The following is a 17973-nucleotide window of genomic DNA, read 5'->3' as shown; positions in this document are numbered from 1 at the left end:
TGGCCACTTGGCCTGGCAGGCAGGGCAGTGCCAAGCCAGGAATCTACAAACTCTGCTGGATCCTTCCAGAACGAAAGCTGCCAGCAACTAGGACCCTGCAAGTCCTTACAGCCCCAGATGCCACCAGTCATCTGACACCCAGAGCCTGGGCCAATGACTTCGTTTTCCCCATGGAAAATGGCCTCCATTTCTGGCCACTCGCCCTGACCAAGAGGGTGGTGCCCAGCAAGAAATTTGCAAGCTTTGCTGGATTGCTCCAAATCGAAAGCTGCCACTTGTTGTTGTTCTATTTCTCTAGAGTCCCATCATGCTGTTCTCAGATTGCTAAAGTCCATACCTCCTCGGTGTGTTCTTATGGCTGCAGATCTTCACAGCACAGACGCTTTCTTCTGCATGCTGTTCTTTCCCAGTTCAGGGCTCCTTCAAGGCTCTCCCTGAATGGCTACGCCGCCCCCTTTTATCCCAGTTCTCTTCAATGCTCACAGCTGCAGCCCATCAAGGACAACCAGGACCTGTGGGACAGATATTCAAATAGAATCCATTTCCTCTACTCTAGCCAGTAAGTACTACCCTACAAGTCCTCAGAACCCCAAAGGCCACCTTTCATCTGACACCCAGACCCTGGGGAAAGGACTTCTTTTTCCCATGGCAAATGGCCTCCCTTGGCAGCCACTCACCCTGGCAGAAAGTGGGAGCCTAGCTAGAATGATGCAATCGTTGCTGGATTTTTCCAAAAGAAAAGCTGGCAGCAACTAGGGCCCTGGAAGTACTTAGAGCCTCAAACGCCACCTTGAACATATTACTGAGACCCTGGGGAAAGGACTTCGTTTTTCCCATGGAAAATGGCCTTCATTTCTGGCCACTTGGCCTGGCAGGCAGGGCAGTGCCAAGCCAGGAATCTACAAACTGTGCTGGATCCTTCCAGAACGAAAGCTGCCAGCAACTAGGACCCTGCAAGTCCTTACAGCCCCAGATGCCACCAGTCATCTGACACCCAGAGCCTGGGCCAATGACTTCGTTTTCCCCATGGAAAATGGCCTCCATTTCTGGCCACTCGCCCTGACCAAGAGGGTGGTGCCCAGCAAGAAATTTGCAAGCTTTGCTGGATTGCTCCAAATCGAAAGCTGCCACTTGTTGTTGTTCTATTTCTCTAGAGTCCCATCATGCTGTTCTCAGATTGCTAAAGTCCATACCTCCTCGGTGTGTTCTTATGGCTGCAGATCTTCACAGCACAGACGCTTTCTTCTGCATGCTGTTCTTTCCCAGTTCAGGGCTCCTTCAAGGCTCTCCCTGAATGGCTACGCCGCCCCCTTTTATCCCAGTTCTCTTCAATGCTCACAGCTGCAGCCCATCAAGGACAACCAGGACCTGTGGGACAGATATTCAAATAGAATCCATTTCCTCTACTCTAGCCAGTAAGTACTACCCTACAAGTCCTAAGAACCCCAAAGGCCACCTTTCATCTGACACCCAGACCCTGGGGAAAGGACTTCTTTTTCCCATGGCAAATGGCCTCCCTTGGCAGCCACTCACCCTGGCAGAAAGTGGGAGCCTAGCTAGAATGATGCAATCGTTGCTGGATTTTTCCAAAAGAAAAGCTGGCAGCAACTAGGGCCCTGGAAGTACTTAGAGCCTCAAACGCCACCTTGAACATATTACTGAGACCCTGGGGAAAGGACTTCGTTTTTCCCATGGAAAATGGCCTTCATTTCTGGCCACTTGGCCTGGCAGGCAGGGCAGTGCCAAGCCAGGAATCTACAAACTCTGCTGGATCCTTCCAGAACGAAAGCTGCCAGCAACTAGGACCCTGCAAGTCCTTAGAGCCCCAGATGCCACCAGTCATCTGACACCCAGAGCCTGGGCCAATGACTTTGTTTTCCCCATGGAAAATGGCCTCCATTTCTGGCCACTCGCCCTGACCAAGAGGGTGGTGCCCAGCAAGAAATTTGCAAGCTTTGCTGGATTGCTCCAAATCGAAAGCTGCCACTTGTTGTTGTTCTATTTCTCTAGAGTCCCATCATGCTGTTCTCAGATTGCTAAAGTCCATACCTCCTCGGTGTGTTCTTATGGCTGCAGATCTTCACAGCACAGACGCTTTCTTCTGCATGCTGTTCTTTCCCAGTTCAGGGCTCCTTCAAGGCTCTCCCTGAATGGCTACGCCGCCCCCTTTTATCCCAGTTCTCTTCAATGCTCACAGCTGCAGCCCATCAAGGACAACCAGGACCTGTGGGGCAAAGCCTCTAGACAGATATTCAAATAGAATCCATTTCCTCTACTCTAGCCAGTAAGTACTACCCTACAAGTCCTCAGAACCCCAAAGGCCACCTTTCATCTGACACCCAGACCCTGGGGAAAGGACTTCTTTTTCCCATGGCAAATGGCCTCCCTTGGCAGCCACTCACCCTGGCAGAAAGTGGGAGCCTAGCAAAAATGATGCAATCGTTGCTGGATTTTTCCAAAAGAAAAGCTGGCAGCAACTAGGGCCCTGGAAGTACTTAGAGCCTCAAACGCCACCTTGAACATATTACTGAGACCCTGGGGAAAGGACTTCGTTTTTCCCATGGAAAATGGCCTTCATTTGTGGCCACTCTGCCTGGCAGGCAGGGCAGTGCCAAGCCAGGAATCTACAAACTCTGCTGGATCCTTCCAGAACGAAAGCTGCCAGCAACTAGGACCCTGCAAGTCCTTAGAGCCCCAGATGCCACCAGTCATCTGACACCCAGAGCCTGGGCCAATGACTTCGTTTTCCCCATGGAAAATGGCCTCCATTTCTGGCCACTCGCCCTGACCAAGAGGGTGGTGCCCAGCAAGAAATTTGCAAGCTTTGCTGGATTGCTCCAAATCGAAAGCTGCCACTTGTTGTTGTTCTATTTCTCTAGAGTCCCATCATGCTGTTCTCAGATTGCTAAAGTCCATACCTCCTCGGTGTGTTCTTATGGCTGCAGATCTTCACAGCACAGACGCTTTCTTCTGCATGCTGTTCTTTCCCAGTTCAGGGCTCCTTCAAGGCTCTCCCTGAATGGCTACGCCGCCCCCTTTTATCCCAGTTCTCTTCAATGCTCACAGCTGCAGCCCATCAAGGACAACCAGGACCTGTGGGACAGATATTCAAATAGAATCCATTTCCTCTACTCTAGCCAGTAAGTACTACCCTACAAGTCCTCAGAACCCCAAAGGCCACCTTTCATCTGACACCCAGACCCTGGGGAAAGGACTTCTTTTTCCCATGGCAAATGGCCTCCCTTGGCAGCCACTCACCCTGGCAGAAAGTGGGAGCCTAGCTAGAATGATGCAATCGTTGCTGGATTTTTCCAAAAGAAAAGCTGGCAGCAACTAGGGCCCTGGAAGTACTTAGAGCCTCAAACGCCACCTTGAACATATTACTGAGACCCTGGGGAAAGGACTTCGTTTTTCCCATGGAAAATGGCCTTCATTTGTGGCCACTTGGCCTGGCAGGCAGGGCAGTGCCAAGCCAGGAATCTACAAACTCTGCTGGATCCTTCCAGAACGAAAGCTGCCAGCAACTAGGACCCTGCAAGTCCTTAGAGCCCCAGATGCCACCTGTCATCTGACACCCAGAGCCTGGGCCAATGACTTCGTTTTCCCCATGGAAAATGGCCTCCATTTCTGGCCACTCGCCCTGACCAAGAGGGTGGTGCCCAGCAAGAAATTTGCAAGCTTTGCTGGATTGCTCCAAATCTAAAGCTGCCACTTGTTGTTGTTCTATTTCTCTAGAGTCCCATCATGCTGTTCTCAGATTGCTAAAGTCCATACCTCCTCGGTGTGTTCTTATGGCTGCAGATCTTCACAGCACAGACGCTTTCTTCTGCATGCTGTTCTTTCCCAGTTCAGGGCTCCTTCAAGGCTCTCCCTGAATGGCTACGCCGCCCCCTTTTATCCCAGTTCTCTTCAATGCTCACAGCTGCAGCCCATCAAGGACAACCAGGACCTGTGGGACAGATATTCAAATAGAATCCATTTCCTCTACTCTAGCCAGTAAGTACTACCCTACAAGTCCTCAGAACCCCAAAGGCCACCTTTCATCTGACACCCAGACCCTGGGGAAAGGACTTCTTTTTCCCATGGCAAATGGCCTCCCTTGGCAGCCACTCACCCTGGCAGAAAGTGGGAGCCTAGCTAGAATGATGCAATCGTTGCTGGATTTTTCCAAAAGAAAAGCTGGCAGCAACTAGGGCCCTGGAAGTACTTAGAGCCTCAAACGCCACCTTGAACATATTACTGAGACCCTGGGGAAAGGACTTCGTTTTTCCCATGGAAAATGGCCTTCATTTGTGGCCACTTGGCCTGGCAGGCAGGGCAGTGCCAAGCCAGGAATCTACAAACTCTGCTGGATCCTTCCAGAACGAAAGCTGCCAGCAACTAGGACCCTGCAAGTCCTTAGAGCCCCAGATGCCACCTGTCATCTGACACCCAGAGCCTGGGCCAATGACTTCGTTTTCCCCATGGAAAATGGCCTCCATTTCTGGCCACTCGCCCTGACCAAGAGGGTGGTGCCCAGCAAGAAATTTGCAAGCTTTGCTGGATTGCTCCAAATCGAAAGCTGCCACTTGTTGTTGTTCTATTTCTCTAGAGTCCCATCATGCTGTTCTCAGATTGCTAAAGTCCATACCTCCTCGGTGTGTTCTTATGGCTGCAGATCTTCACAGCACAGACGCTTTCTTCTGCATGCTGTTCTTTCCCAGTTCAGGGCTCCTTCAAGGCTCTCCCTGAATGGCTACGCCGCCCCCTTTTATCCCAGTTCTCTTCAATGCTCACAGCTGCAGCCCATCAAGGACAACCAGGACCTGTGGGGCAAAGCCTCTAGACAGATATTCAAATAGAATCCATTTCCTCTACTCTAGCCAGTAAGTACTACCCTACAAGTCCTCAGAACCCCAAAGGCCACCTTTCATCTGACACCCAGACCCTGGGGAAAGGACTTCTTTTTCCCATGGCAAATGGCCTCCCTTGGCAGCCACTCACCCTGGCAGAAAGTGGGAGCCTAGCTAGAATGATGCAATCGTTGCTGGATTTTTCCAAAAGAAAAGCTGGCAGCAACTAGGGCCCTGGAAGTACTTAGAGCCTCAAACGCCACCTTGAACATATTACTGAGACCCTGGGGAAAGGACTTCGTTTTTCCCATGGAAAATGGCCTTCATTTGTGGCCACTTGGCCTGGCAGGCAGGGCAGTGCCAAGCCAGGAATCTACAAACTCTGCTGGATCCTTCCAGAACGAAAGCTGCCAGCAACTAGGACCCTGCAAGTCCTTACAGCCCCAGATGCCACCAGTCATCTGACACCCAGAGCCTGGGCCAATGACTTCGTTTTCCCCATGGAAAATGGCCTCCATTTCTGGCCACTCGCCCTGACCAAGAGGGTGGTGCCCAGCAAGAAATTTGCAAGCTTTGCTGGATTGCTCCAAATCGAAAGCTGCCACTTGTTGTTGTTCTATTTCTCTAGAGTCCCATCATGCTGTTCTCAGATTGCTAAAGTCCATACCTCCTCGGTGTGTTCTTATGGCTGCAGATCTTCACAGCACAGACGCTTTCTTCTGCATGCTGTTCTTTCCCAGTTCAGGGCTCCTTCAAGGCTCTCCCTGAATGGCTACGCCGCCCCCTTTTATCCCAGTTCTCTTCAATGCTCACAGCTGCAGCCCATCAAGGACAACCAGGACCTGTGGGACAGATATTCAAATAGAATCCATTTCCTCTACTCTAGCCAGTAAGTACTACCCTACAAGTCCTCAGAACCCCAAAGGCCACCTTTCATCTGACACCCAGACCCTGGGGAAAGGACTTCTTTTTCCCATGGCAAATGGCCTCCCTTGGCAGCCACTCACCCTGGCAGAAAGTGGGAGCCTAGCTAGAATGATGCAATCGTTGCTGGATTTTTCCAAAAGAAAAGCTGGCAGCAACTAGGGCCCTGGAAGTACTTAGAGCCTCAAACGCCACCTTGAACATATTACTGAGACCCTGGGGAAAGGACTTCGTTTTTCCCATGGAAAATGGCCTTCATTTGTGGCCACTTGGCCTGGCAGGCAGGGCAGTGCCAAGCCAGGAATCTACAAACTGTGCTGGATCCTTCCAGAACGAAAGCTGCCAGCAACTAGGACCCTGCAAGTCCTTACAGCCCCAGATGCCACCAGTCATCTGACACCCAGAGCCTGGGCCAATGACTTCGTTTTCCCCATGGAAAATGGCCTCCATTTCTGGCCACTCGCCCTGACCAAGAGGGTGGTGCCCAGCAAGAAATTTGCAAGCTTTGCTGGATTGCTCCAAATCGAAAGCTGCCACTTGTTGTTGTTCTATTTCTCTAGAGTCCCATCATGCTGTTCTCAGATTGCTAAAGTCCATACCTCCTCAGTGTGTTCTTATGGCTGCAGATCTTCACAGCACAGACGCTTTCTTCTGCATGCTGTTCTTTCCCAGTTCAGGGCTCCTTCAAGGCTCTCCCTGAATGGCTACGCCGCCCCCTTTTATCCCAGTTCTCTTCAATGCTCACAGCTGCAGCCCATCAAGGACAACCAGGACCTGTGGGACAGATATTCAAATAGAATCCATTTCCTCTACTCTAGCCAGTAAGTACTACCCTACAAGTCCTAAGAACCCCAAAGGCCACCTTTCATCTGACACCCAGACCCTGGGGAAAGGACTTCTTTTTCCCATGGCAAATGGCCTCCCTTGGCAGCCACTCACCCTGGCAGAAAGTGGGAGCCTAGCTAGAATGATGCAATCGTTGCTGGATTTTTCCAAAAGAAAAGCTGGCAGCAACTAGGGCCCTGGAAGTACTTAGAGCCTCAAACGCCACCTTGAACATATTACTGAGACCCTGGGGAAAGGACTTCGTTTTTCCCATGGAAAATGGCCTTCATTTCTGGCCACTTGGCCTGGCAGGCAGGGCAGTGCCAAGCCAGGAATCTACAAACTCTGCTGGATCCTTCCAGAACGAAAGCTGCCAGCAACTAGGACCCTGCAAGTCCTTAGAGCCCCAGATGCCACCTGTCATCTGACACCCAGAGCCTGGGCCAATGACTTCGTTTTCCCCATGGAAAATGGCCTCCATTTCTGGCCACTCGCCCTGACCAAGAGGGTGGTGCCCAGCAAGAAATTTGCAAGCTTTGCTGGATTGCTCCAAATCGAAAGCTGCCACTTGTTGTTGTTCTATTTCTCTAGAGTCCCATAATGCTGTTCTCAGATTGCTAAAGTCCATACCTCCTCGGTGTGTTCTTATGGCTGCAGATCTTCACAGCACAGACGCTTTCTTCTGCATGCTGTTCTTTCCCAGTTCAGGGCTCCTTCAAGGCTCTCCCTGAATGGCTACGCCGCCCCCTTTTATCCCAGTTCTCTTCAATGCGCACAGCTGCAGCCCATCAAGGACAACCAGGACCTGTGGGGCAAAGCCTCTAGACAGATATTCAAATAGAATCCATTTCCTCTACTCTAGCCAGTAAGTACTACCCTACAAGTCCTAAGAACCCCAAAGGCCACCTTTCATCTGACACCCAGACCCTGGGGAAAGGACTTCTTTTTCCCATGGCAAATGGCCTCCCTTGGCAGCCACTCACCCTGGCAGAAAGTGGGAGCCTAGCTAGAATGATGCAATCGTTGCTGGATTTTTCCAAAAGAAAAGCTGGCAGCAACTAGGGCCCTGGAAGTACTTAGAGCCTCAAACGCCACCTTGAACATATTACTGAGACCCTGGGGAAAGGACTTCGTTTTTCCCATGGAAAATGGCCTTCATTTGTGGCCACTTGGCCTGGCAGGCAGGGCAGTGCCAAGCCAGGAATCTACAAACTCTGCTGGATCCTTCCAGAACGAAAGCTGCCAGCAACTAGGACCCTGCAAGTCCTTACAGCCCCAGATGCCACCAGTCATCTGACACCCAGAGCCTGGGCCAATGACTTCGTTTTCCCCATGGAAAATGGCCTCCATTTCTGGCCACTCGCCCTGACCAAGAGGGTGGTGCCCAGCAAGAAATTTGCAAGCTTTGCTGGATTGCTCCAAATCTAAAGCTGCCACTTGTTGTTGTTCTATTTCTCTAGAGTCCCATAATGCTGTTCTCAGATTGCTAAAGTCCATACCTCCTCGGTGTGTTCTTATGGCTGCAGATCTTCACAGCACAGACGCTTTCTTCTGCATGCTGTTCTTTCCCAGTTCAGGGCTCCTTCAAGGCTCTCCCTGAATGGCTACGCCGCCCCCTTTTATCCCAGTTCTCTTCAATGCTCACAGCTGCAGCCCATCAAGGACAACCAGGACCTGTGGGGCAAAGCCTCTAGACAGATATTCAAATAGAATCCATTTCCTCTACTCTAGCCAGTAAGTACTACCCTACAAGTCCTAAGAACCCCAAAGGCCACCTTTCATCTGACACCCAGACCCTGGGGAAAGGACTTCTTTTTCCCATGGCAAATGGCCTCCCTTGGCAGCCACTCACCCTGGCAGAAAGTGGGAGCCTAGCTAGAATGATGCAATCGTTGCTGGATTTTTCCAAAAGAAAAGCTGGCAGCAACTAGGGCCCTGGAAGTACTTAGAGCCTCAAACGCCACCTTGAACATATTACTGAGACCCTGGGGAAAGGACTTCGTTTTTCCCATGGAAAATGGCCTTCATTTGTGGCCACTTGGCCTGGCAGGCAGGGCAGTGCCAAGCCAGGAATCTACAAACTCTGCTGGATCCTTCCAGAACGAAAGCTGCCAGCAACTAGGACCCTGCAAGTCCTTACAGCCCCAGATGCCACCAGTCATCTGACACCCAGAGCCTGGGCCAATGACTTCGTTTTCCCCATGGAAAATGGCCTCCATTTCTGGCCACTCGCCCTGACCAAGAGGGTGGTGCCCAGCAAGAAATTTGCAAGCTTTGCTGGATTGCTCCAAATCTAAAGCTGCCACTTGTTGTTGTTCTATTTCTCTAGAGTCCCATAATGCTGTTCTCAGATTGCTAAAGTCCATACCTCCTCGGTGTGTTCTTATGGCTGCAGATCTTCACAGCACAGACGCTTTCTTCTGCATGCTGTTCTTTCCCAGTTCAGGGCTCCTTCAAGGCTCTCCCTGAATGGCTACGCCGCCCCCTTTTATCCCAGTTCTCTTCAATGCTCACAGCTGCAGCCCATCAAGGACAACCAGGACCTGTGGGGCAAAGCCTCTAGACAGATATTCAAATAGAATCCATTTCCTCTACTCTAGCCAGTAAGTACTACCCTACAAGTCCTCAGAACCCCAAAGGCCACCTTTCATCTGACACCCAGACCCTGGGGAAAGGACTTCTTTTTCCCATGGCAAATGGCCTCCCTTGGCAGCCACTCACCCTGGCAGAAAGTGGGAGCCTAGCTAGAATGATGCAATCGTTGCTGGATTTTTCCAAAAGAAAAGCTGGCAGCAACTAGGGCCCTGGAAGTACTTAGAGCCTCAAACGCCACCTTGAACATATTACTGAGACCCTGGGGAAAGGACTTCGTTTTTCCCATGGAAAATGGCCTTCATTTGTGGCCACTTGGCCTGGCAGGCAGGGCAGTGCCAAGCCAGGAATCTACAAACTCTGCTGGATCCTTCCAGAACGAAAGCTGCCAGCAACTAGGACCCTGCAAGTCCTTAGAGCCCCAGATGCCACCTGTCATCTGACACCCAGAGCCTGGGCCAATGACTTCGTTTTCCCCATGGAAAATGGCCTCCATTTCTGGCCACTCGCCCTGACCAAGAGGGTGGTGCCCAGCAAGAAATTTGCAAGCTTTGCTGGATTGCTCCAAATCGAAAGCTGCCACTTGTTGTTGTTCTATTTCTCTAGAGTCCCATCATGCTGTTCTCAGATTGCTAAAGTCCATACCTCCTCGGTGTGTTCTTATGGCTGCAGGTCTTCACAGCACAGACGCTTTCTTCTGCATGCTGTTCTTTCCCAGTTCAGGGCTCCTTCAAGGCTCTCCCTGAATGGCTACGCCGCCCCCTTTTATCCCAGTTCTCTTCAATGCTCACAGCTGCAGCCCATCAAGGACAACCAGGACCTGTGGGACAGATATTCAAATAGAATCCATTTCCTCTACTCTAGCCAGTAAGTACTACCCTACAAGTCCTCAGAACCCCAAAGGCCACCTTTCATCTGACACCCAGACCCTGGGGAAAGGACTTCTTTTTCCCATGGCAAATGGCCTCCCTTGGCAGCCACTCACCCTGGCAGAAAGTGGGAGCCTAGCTAGAATGATGCAATCGTTGCTGGATTTTTCCAAAAGAAAAGCTGGCAGCAACTAGGGCCCTGGAAGTACTTAGAGCCTCAAACGCCACCTTGAACATATTACTGAGACCCTGGGGAAAGGACTTCGTTTTTCCCATGGAAAATGGCCTTCATTTGTGGCCACTTGGCCTGGCAGGCAGGGCAGTGCCAAGCCAGGAATCTACAAACTCTGCTGGATCCTTCCAGAACGAAAGCTGCCAGCAACTAGGACCCTGCAAGTCCTTAGAGCCCCAGATGCCACCAGTCATCTGACACCCAGAGCCTGGGCCAATGACTTCGTTTTCCCCATGGAAAATGGCCTCCATTTCTGGCCACTCGCCCTGACCAAGAGGGTGGTGCCCAGCAAGAAATTTGCAAGCTTTGCTGGATTGCTCCAAATCGAAAGCTGCCACTTGTTGTTGTTCTATTTCTCTAGAGTCCCATCATGCTGTTCTCAGATTGCTAAAGTCCATACCTCCTCGGTGTGTTCTTATGGCTGCAGATCTTCACAGCACAGACGCTTTCTTCTGCATGCTGTTCTTTCCCAGTTCAGGGCTCCTTCAAGGCTCTCCCTGAATGGCTACGCCGCCCCCTTTTATCCCAGTTCTCTTCAATGCTCACAGCTGCAGCCCATCAAGGACAACCAGGACCTGTGGGGCAAAGCCTCTAGACAGATATTCAAATAGAATCCATTTCCTCTACTCTAGCCAGTAAGTACTACCCTACAAGTCCTCAGAACCCCAAAGGCCACCTTTCATCTGACACCCAGACCCTGGGGAAAGGACTTCTTTTTCCCATGGCAAATGGCCTCCCTTGGCAGCCACTCACCCTGGCAGAAAGTGGGAGCCTAGCAAAAATGATGCAATCGTTGCTGGATTTTTCCAAAAGAAAAGCTGGCAGCAACTAGGGCCCTGGAAGTACTTAGAGCCTCAAACGCCACCTTGAACATATTACTGAGACCCTGGGGAAAGGACTTCGTTTTTCCCATGGAAAATGGCCTTCATTTGTGGCCACTTGGCCTGGCAGGCAGGGCAGTGCCAAGCCAGGAATCTACAAACTGTGCTGGATCCTTCCAAAACGAAAGCTGCCAGCAACTAGGACCCTGCAAGTCCTTAGAGCCCCAGATGCCACCTGTCATCTGACACCCAGAGCCTGGGCCAATGACTTCGTTTTCCCCATGGAAAATGGCCTCCATTTCTGGCCACTCGCCCTGACCAAGAGGGTGGTGCCCAGCAAGAAATTTGCAAGCTTTGCTGGATTGCTCCAAATCGAAAGCTGCCACTTGTTGTTGTTCTATTTCTCTAGAGTCCCATAATGCTGTTCTCAGATTGCTAAAGTCCATACCTCCTCGGTGTGTTCTTATGGCTGCAGATCTTCACAGCACAGACGCTTTCTTCTGCATGCTGTTCTTTCCCAGTTCAGGGCTCCTTCAAGGCTCTCCCTGAATGGCTACGCCGCCCCCTTTTATCCCAGTTCTCTTCAATGCTCACAGCTGCAGCCCATCAAGGACAACCAGGACCTGTGGGACAGATATTCAAATAGAATCCATTTCCTCTACTCTAGCCAGTAAGTACTACCCTACAAGTCCTCAGAACCCCAAAGGCCACCTTTCATCTGACACCCAGACCCTGGGGAAAGGACTTCTTTTTCCCATGGCAAATGGCCTCCCTTGGCAGCCACTCACCCTGGCAGAAAGTGGGAGCCTAGCTAGAATGATGCAATCGTTGCTGGATTTTTCCAAAAGAAAAGCTGGCAGCAACTAGGGCCCTGGAAGTACTTAGAGCCTCAAACGCCACCTTGAACATATTACTGAGACCCTGGGGAAAGGACTTCGTTTTTCCCATGGAAAATGGCCTTCATTTGTGGCCACTTGGCCTGGCAGGCAGGGCAGTGCCAAGCCAGGAATCTACAAACTCTGCTGGATCCTTCCAGAACGAAAGCTGCCAGCAACTAGGACCCTGCAAGTCCTTAGAGCCCCAGATGCCACCAGTCATCTGACACCCAGAGCCTGGGCCAATGACTTCGTTTTCCCCATGGAAAATGGCCTCCATTTCTGGCCACTCGCCCTGACCAAGAGGGTGGTGCCCAGCAAGAAATTTGCAAGCTTTGCTGGATTGCTCCAAATCGAAAGCTGCCACTTGTTGTTGTTCTATTTCTCTAGAGTCCCATAATGCTGTTCTCAGATTGCTAAAGTCCATACCTCCTCGGTGTGTTCTTATGGCTGCAGGTCTTCACAGCACAGACGCTTTCTTCTGCATGCTGTTCTTTCCCAGTTCAGGGCTCCTTCAAGGCTCTCCCTGAATGGCTACGCCGCCCCCTTTTATCCCAGTTCTCTTCAATGCTCACAGCTGCAGCCCATCAAGGACAACCAGGACCTGTGGGGCAAAGCCTCTAGACAGATATTCAAATAGAATCCATTTCCTCTACTCTAGCCAGTAAGTAGTACCCTACAAGTCCTCAGAACCCCAAAGGCCACCTTTCATCTGACACCCAGACCCTGGGGAAAGGACTTCTTTTTCCCATGGCAAATGGCCTCCCTTGGCAGCCACTCACCCTGGCAGAAAGTGGGAGCCTAGCTAGAATGATGCAATCGTTGCTGGATTTTTCCAAAAGAAAAGCTGGCAGCAACTAGGGCCGTGGAAGTACTTAGAGCCTCAAACGCCACCTTGAACATATTACTGAGACCCTGGGGAAAGGACTTCGTTTTTCCCATGGAAAATGGCCTTCATTTGTGGCCACTCTGCCTGGCAGGCAGGGCAGTGCCAAGCCAGGAATCTACAAACTGTGCTGGATCCTTCCAGAACGAAAGCTGCCAGCAACTAGGACCCTGCAAGTCCTTACAGCCCCAGATGCCACCTGTCATCTGACACCCAGAGCCTGGGCCAATGACTTCGTTTTCCCCATGGAAAATGGCCTCCATTTCTGGCCACTCGCCCTGACCAAGAGGGTGGTGCCCAGCAAGAAATTTGCAAGCTTTGCTGGATTGCTCCAAATCTAAAGCTGCCACTTGTTGTTCTTCTATTTCTCTAGAGTCCCATCATGCTGTTCTCAGATTGCTAAAGTCCATACCTCCTCGGTGTGTTCTTATGGCTGCAGATCTTCACAGCACAGACGCTTTCTTCTGCATGCTGTTCTTTCCCAGTTCAGGGCTCCTTCAAGGCTCTCCCTGAATGGCTAAGCCGCCCCCTTTTATCCCAGTTCTCTTCAATGCTCACAGCTGCAGCCCATCAAGGACAACCAGGACCTGTGGGACAGATATTCAAATAGAATCCATTTCCTCTACTCTAGCCAGTAAGTACTACCCTACAAGTCCTCAGAACCCCAAAGGCCACCTTTCATCTGACACCCAGACCCTGGGGAAAGGACTTCTTTTTCCCATGGCAAATGGCCTCCCTTGGCAGCCACTCACCCTGGCAGAAAGTGGGAGCCTAGCTAGAATGATGCAATCGTTGCTGGATTTTTCCAAAAGAAAAGCTGGCAGCAACTAGGGCCCTGGAAGTACTTAGAGCCTCAAACGCCACCTTGAACATATTACTGAGACCCTGGGGAAAGGACTTCGTTTTTCCCATGGAAAATGGCCTTCATTTGTGGCCACTTGGCCTGGCAGGCAGGGCAGTGCCAAGCCAGGAATCTACAAACTCTGCTGGATCCTTCCAGAACGAAAGCTGCCAGCAACTAGGACCCTGCAAGTCCTTAGAGCCCCAGATGCCACCAGTCATCTGACACCCAGAGCCTGGGCCAATGACTTCGTTTTCCCCATGGAAAATGGCCTCCATTTCTGGCCACTCGCCCTGACCAAGAGGGTGGTGCCCAGCAAGAAATTTGCAAGCTTTGCTGGATTGCTCCAAATCGAAAGCTGCCACTTGTTGTTGTTCTATTTCTCTAGAGTCCCATCATGCTGTTCTCAGATTGCTAAAGTCCATACCTCCTCGGTGTGTTCTTATGGCTGCAGATCTTCACAGCACAGACGCTTTCTTCTGCATGCTGTTCTTTCCCAGTTCAGGGCTCCTTCAAGGCTCTCCCTGAATGGCTACGCCGCCCCCTTTTATCCCAGTTCTCTTCAATGCTCACAGCTGCAGCCCATCAAGGACAACCAGGACCTGTGGGGCAAAGCCTCTAGACAGATATTCAAATAGAATCCATTTCCTCTACTCTAGCCAGTAAGTACTACCCTACAAGTCCTCAGAACCCCAAAGGCCACCTTTCATCTGACACCCAGACCCTGGGGAAAGGACTTCTTTTTCCCATGGCAAATGGCCTCCCTTGGCAGCCACTCACCCTGGCAGAAAGTGGGAGCCTAGCAAAAATGATGCAATCGTTGCTGGATTTTTCCAAAAGAAAAGCTGGCAGCAACTAGGGCCCTGGAAGTACTTAGAGCCTCAAACGCCACCTTGAACATATTACTGAGACCCTGGGGAAAGGACTTCGTTTTTCCCATGGAAAATGGCCTTCATTTGTGGCCACTTGGCCTGGCAGGCAGGGCAGTGCCAAGCCAGGAATCTACAAACTGTGCTGGATCCTTCCAAAACGAAAGCTGCCAGCAACTAGGACCCTGCAAGTCCTTAGAGCCCCAGATGCCACCAGTCATCTGACACCCAGAGCCTGGGCCAATGACTTCGTTTTCCCCATGGAAAATGGCCTCCATTTCTGGCCACTCGCCCTGACCAAGAGGGTGGTGCCCAGCAAGAAATTTGCAAGCTTTGCTGGATTGCTCCAAATCGAAAGCTGCCACTTGTTGTTGTTCTATTTCTCTAGAGTCCCATAATGCTGTTCTCAGATTGCTAAAGTCCATACCTCCTCGGTGTGTTCTTATGGCTGCAGATCTTCACAGCACAGACGCTTTCTTCTGCATGCTGTTCTTTCCCAGTTCAGGGCTCCTTCAAGGCTCTCCCTGAATGGCTACGCCGCCCCCTTTTATCCCAGTTCTCTTCAATGCTCACAGCTGCAGCCCATCAAGGACAACCAGGACCTGTGGGACAGATATTCAAATAGAATCCATTTCCTCTACTCTAGCCAGTAAGTACTACCCTACAAGTCCTCAGAACCCCAAAGGCCACCTTTCATCTGACACCCAGACCCTGGGGAAAGGACTTCTTTTTCCCATGGCAAATGGCCTCCCTTGGCAGCCACTCACCCTGGCAGAAAGTGGGAGCCTAGCTAGAATGATGCAATCGTTGCTGGATTTTTCCAAAAGAAAAGCTGGCAGCAACTAGGGCCCTGGAAGTACTTAGAGCCTCAAACGCCACCTTGAACATATTACTGAGACCCTGGGGAAAGGACTTCGTTTTTCCCATGGAAAATGGCCTTCATTTCTGGCCACTTGGCCTGGCAGGCAGGGCAGTGCCAAGCCAGGAATCTACAAACTCTGCTGGATCCTTCCAGAACGAAAGCTGCCAGCAACTAGGACCCTGCAAGTCCTTAGAGCCCCAGATGCCACCAGTCATCTGACACCCAGAGCCTGGGCCAATGACTTCGTTTTCCCCATGGAAAATGGCCTCCATTTCTGGCCACTCGCCCTGACCAAGAGGGTGGTGCCCAGCAAGAAATTTGCAAGCTTTGCTGGATTGCTCCAAATCGAAAGCTGCCACTTGTTGTTGTTCTATTTCTCTAGAGTCCCATAATGCTGTTCTCAGATTGCTAAAGTCCATACCTCCTCGGTGTGTTCTTATGGCTGCAGGTCTTCACAGCACAGACGCTTTCTTCTGCATGCTGTTCTTTCCCAGTTCAGGGCTCCTTCAAGGCTCTCCCTGAATGGCTACGCCGCCCCCTTTTATCCCAGTTCTCTTCAATGCTCACAGCTGCAGCCCATCAAGGACAACCAGGACCTGTGGGGCAAAGCCTCTAGACAGATATTCAAATAGAATCCATTTCCTCTACTCTAGCCAGTAAGTACTACCCTACAAGTCCTCAGAACCCCAAAGGCCACCTTTCATCTGACACCCAGACCCTGGGGAAAGGACTTCTTTTTCCCATGGCAAATGGCCTCCCTTGGCAGCCACTCACCCTGGCAGAAAGTGGGAGCCTAGCTAGAATGATGCAATCGTTGCTGGATTTTTCCAAAAGAAAAGCTGGCAGCAACTAGGGCCCTGGAAGTACTTAGAGCCTCAAACGCCACCTTGAACATATTACTGAGACCCTGGGGAAAGGACTTCGTTTTTCCCATGGAAAATGGCCTTCATTTCTGGCCACTTGGCCTGGCAGGCAGGGCAGTGCCAAGCCAGGAATCTACAAACTGTGCTGGATCCTTCCAGAACGAAAGCTGCCAGCAACTAGGACCCTGCAAGTCCTTACAGCCCCAGATGCCACCAGTCATCTGACACCCAGAGCCTGGGCCAATGACTTCGTTTTCCCCATGGAAAATGGCCTCCATTTCTGGCCACTCGCCCTGACCAAGAGGGTGGTGCCCAGCAAGAAATTTGCAAGCTTTGCTGGATTGCTCCAAATCGAAAGCTGCCACTTGTTGTTGTTCTATTTCTCTAGAGTCCCATCATGCTGTTCTCAGATTGCTAAAGTCCATACCTCCTCGGTGTGTTCTTATGGCTGCAGATCTTCACAGCACAGACGCTTTCTTCTGCATGCTGTTCTTTCCCAGTTCAGGGCTCCTTCAAGGCTCTCCCTGAATGGCTACGCCGCCCCCTTTTATCCCAGTTCTCTTCAATGCTCACAGCTGCAGCCCATCAAGGACAACCAGGACCTGTGGGACAGATATTCAAATAGAATCCATTTCCTCTACTCTAGCCAGTAAGTACTACCCTACAAGTCCTCAGAACCCCAAAGGCCACCTTTCATCTGACACCCAGACCCTGGGGAAAGGACTTCTTTTTCCCATGGCAAATGGCCTCCCTTGGCAGCCACTCACCCTGGCAGAAAGTGGGAGCCTAGCTAGAATGATGCAATCGTTGCTGGATTTTTCCAAAAGAAAAGCTGGCAGCAACTAGGGCCCTGGAAGTACTTAGAGCCTCAAACGCCACCTTGAACATATTACTGAGACCCTGGGGAAAGGACTTCGTTTTTCCCATGGAAAATGGCCTTCATTTCTGGCCACTTGGCCTGGCAGGCAGGGCAGTGCCAAGCCAGGAATCTACAAACTGTGCTGGATCCTTCCAGAACGAAAGCTGCCAGCAACTAGGACCCTGCAAGTCCTTACAGCCCCAGATGCCACCAGTCATCTGACACCCAGAGCCTGGGCCAATGACTTCGTTTTCCCCATGGAAAATGGCCTCCATTTCTGGCCACTCGCCCTGACCAAGAGGGTGGTGCCCAGCAAGAAATTTGCAAGCTTTGCTGGATTGCTCCAAATCTAAAGCTGCCACTTGTTGTTGTTCTATTTCTCTAGAGTCCCATCATGCTGTTCTCAGATTGCTAAAGTCCATACCTCCTCGGTGTGTTCTTATGGCTGCAGATCTTCACAGCACAGACGCTTTCTTCTGCATGCTGTTCTTTCCCAGTTCAGGGCTCCTTCAAGGCTCTCCCTGAATGGCTACGCCGCCCCCTTTTATCCCAGTTCTCTTCAATGCTCACAGCTGCAGCCCATCAAGGACAACCAGGACCTGTGGGACAGATATTCAAATAGAATCCATTTCCTCTACTCTAGCCAGTAAGTACTACCCTACAAGTCCTAAGAACCCCAAAGGCCACCTTTCATCTGACACCCAGACCCTGGGGAAAGGACTTCTTTTTCCCATGGCAAATGGCCTCCCTTGGCAGCCACTCACCCTGGCAGAAAGTGGGAGCCTAGCTAGAATGATGCAATCGTTGCTGGATTTTTCCAAAA

The sequence above is a fragment of the Agelaius phoeniceus genome, chromosome 35 (genome assembly GCF_051311805.1).
Source record: "Agelaius phoeniceus isolate bAgePho1 chromosome 35, bAgePho1.hap1, whole genome shotgun sequence".
NCBI classification, from domain to species: Eukaryota; Metazoa; Chordata; class Aves; order Passeriformes; family Icteridae; genus Agelaius; species Agelaius phoeniceus.
This window is presented reverse-complemented; position numbering follows the sequence as displayed.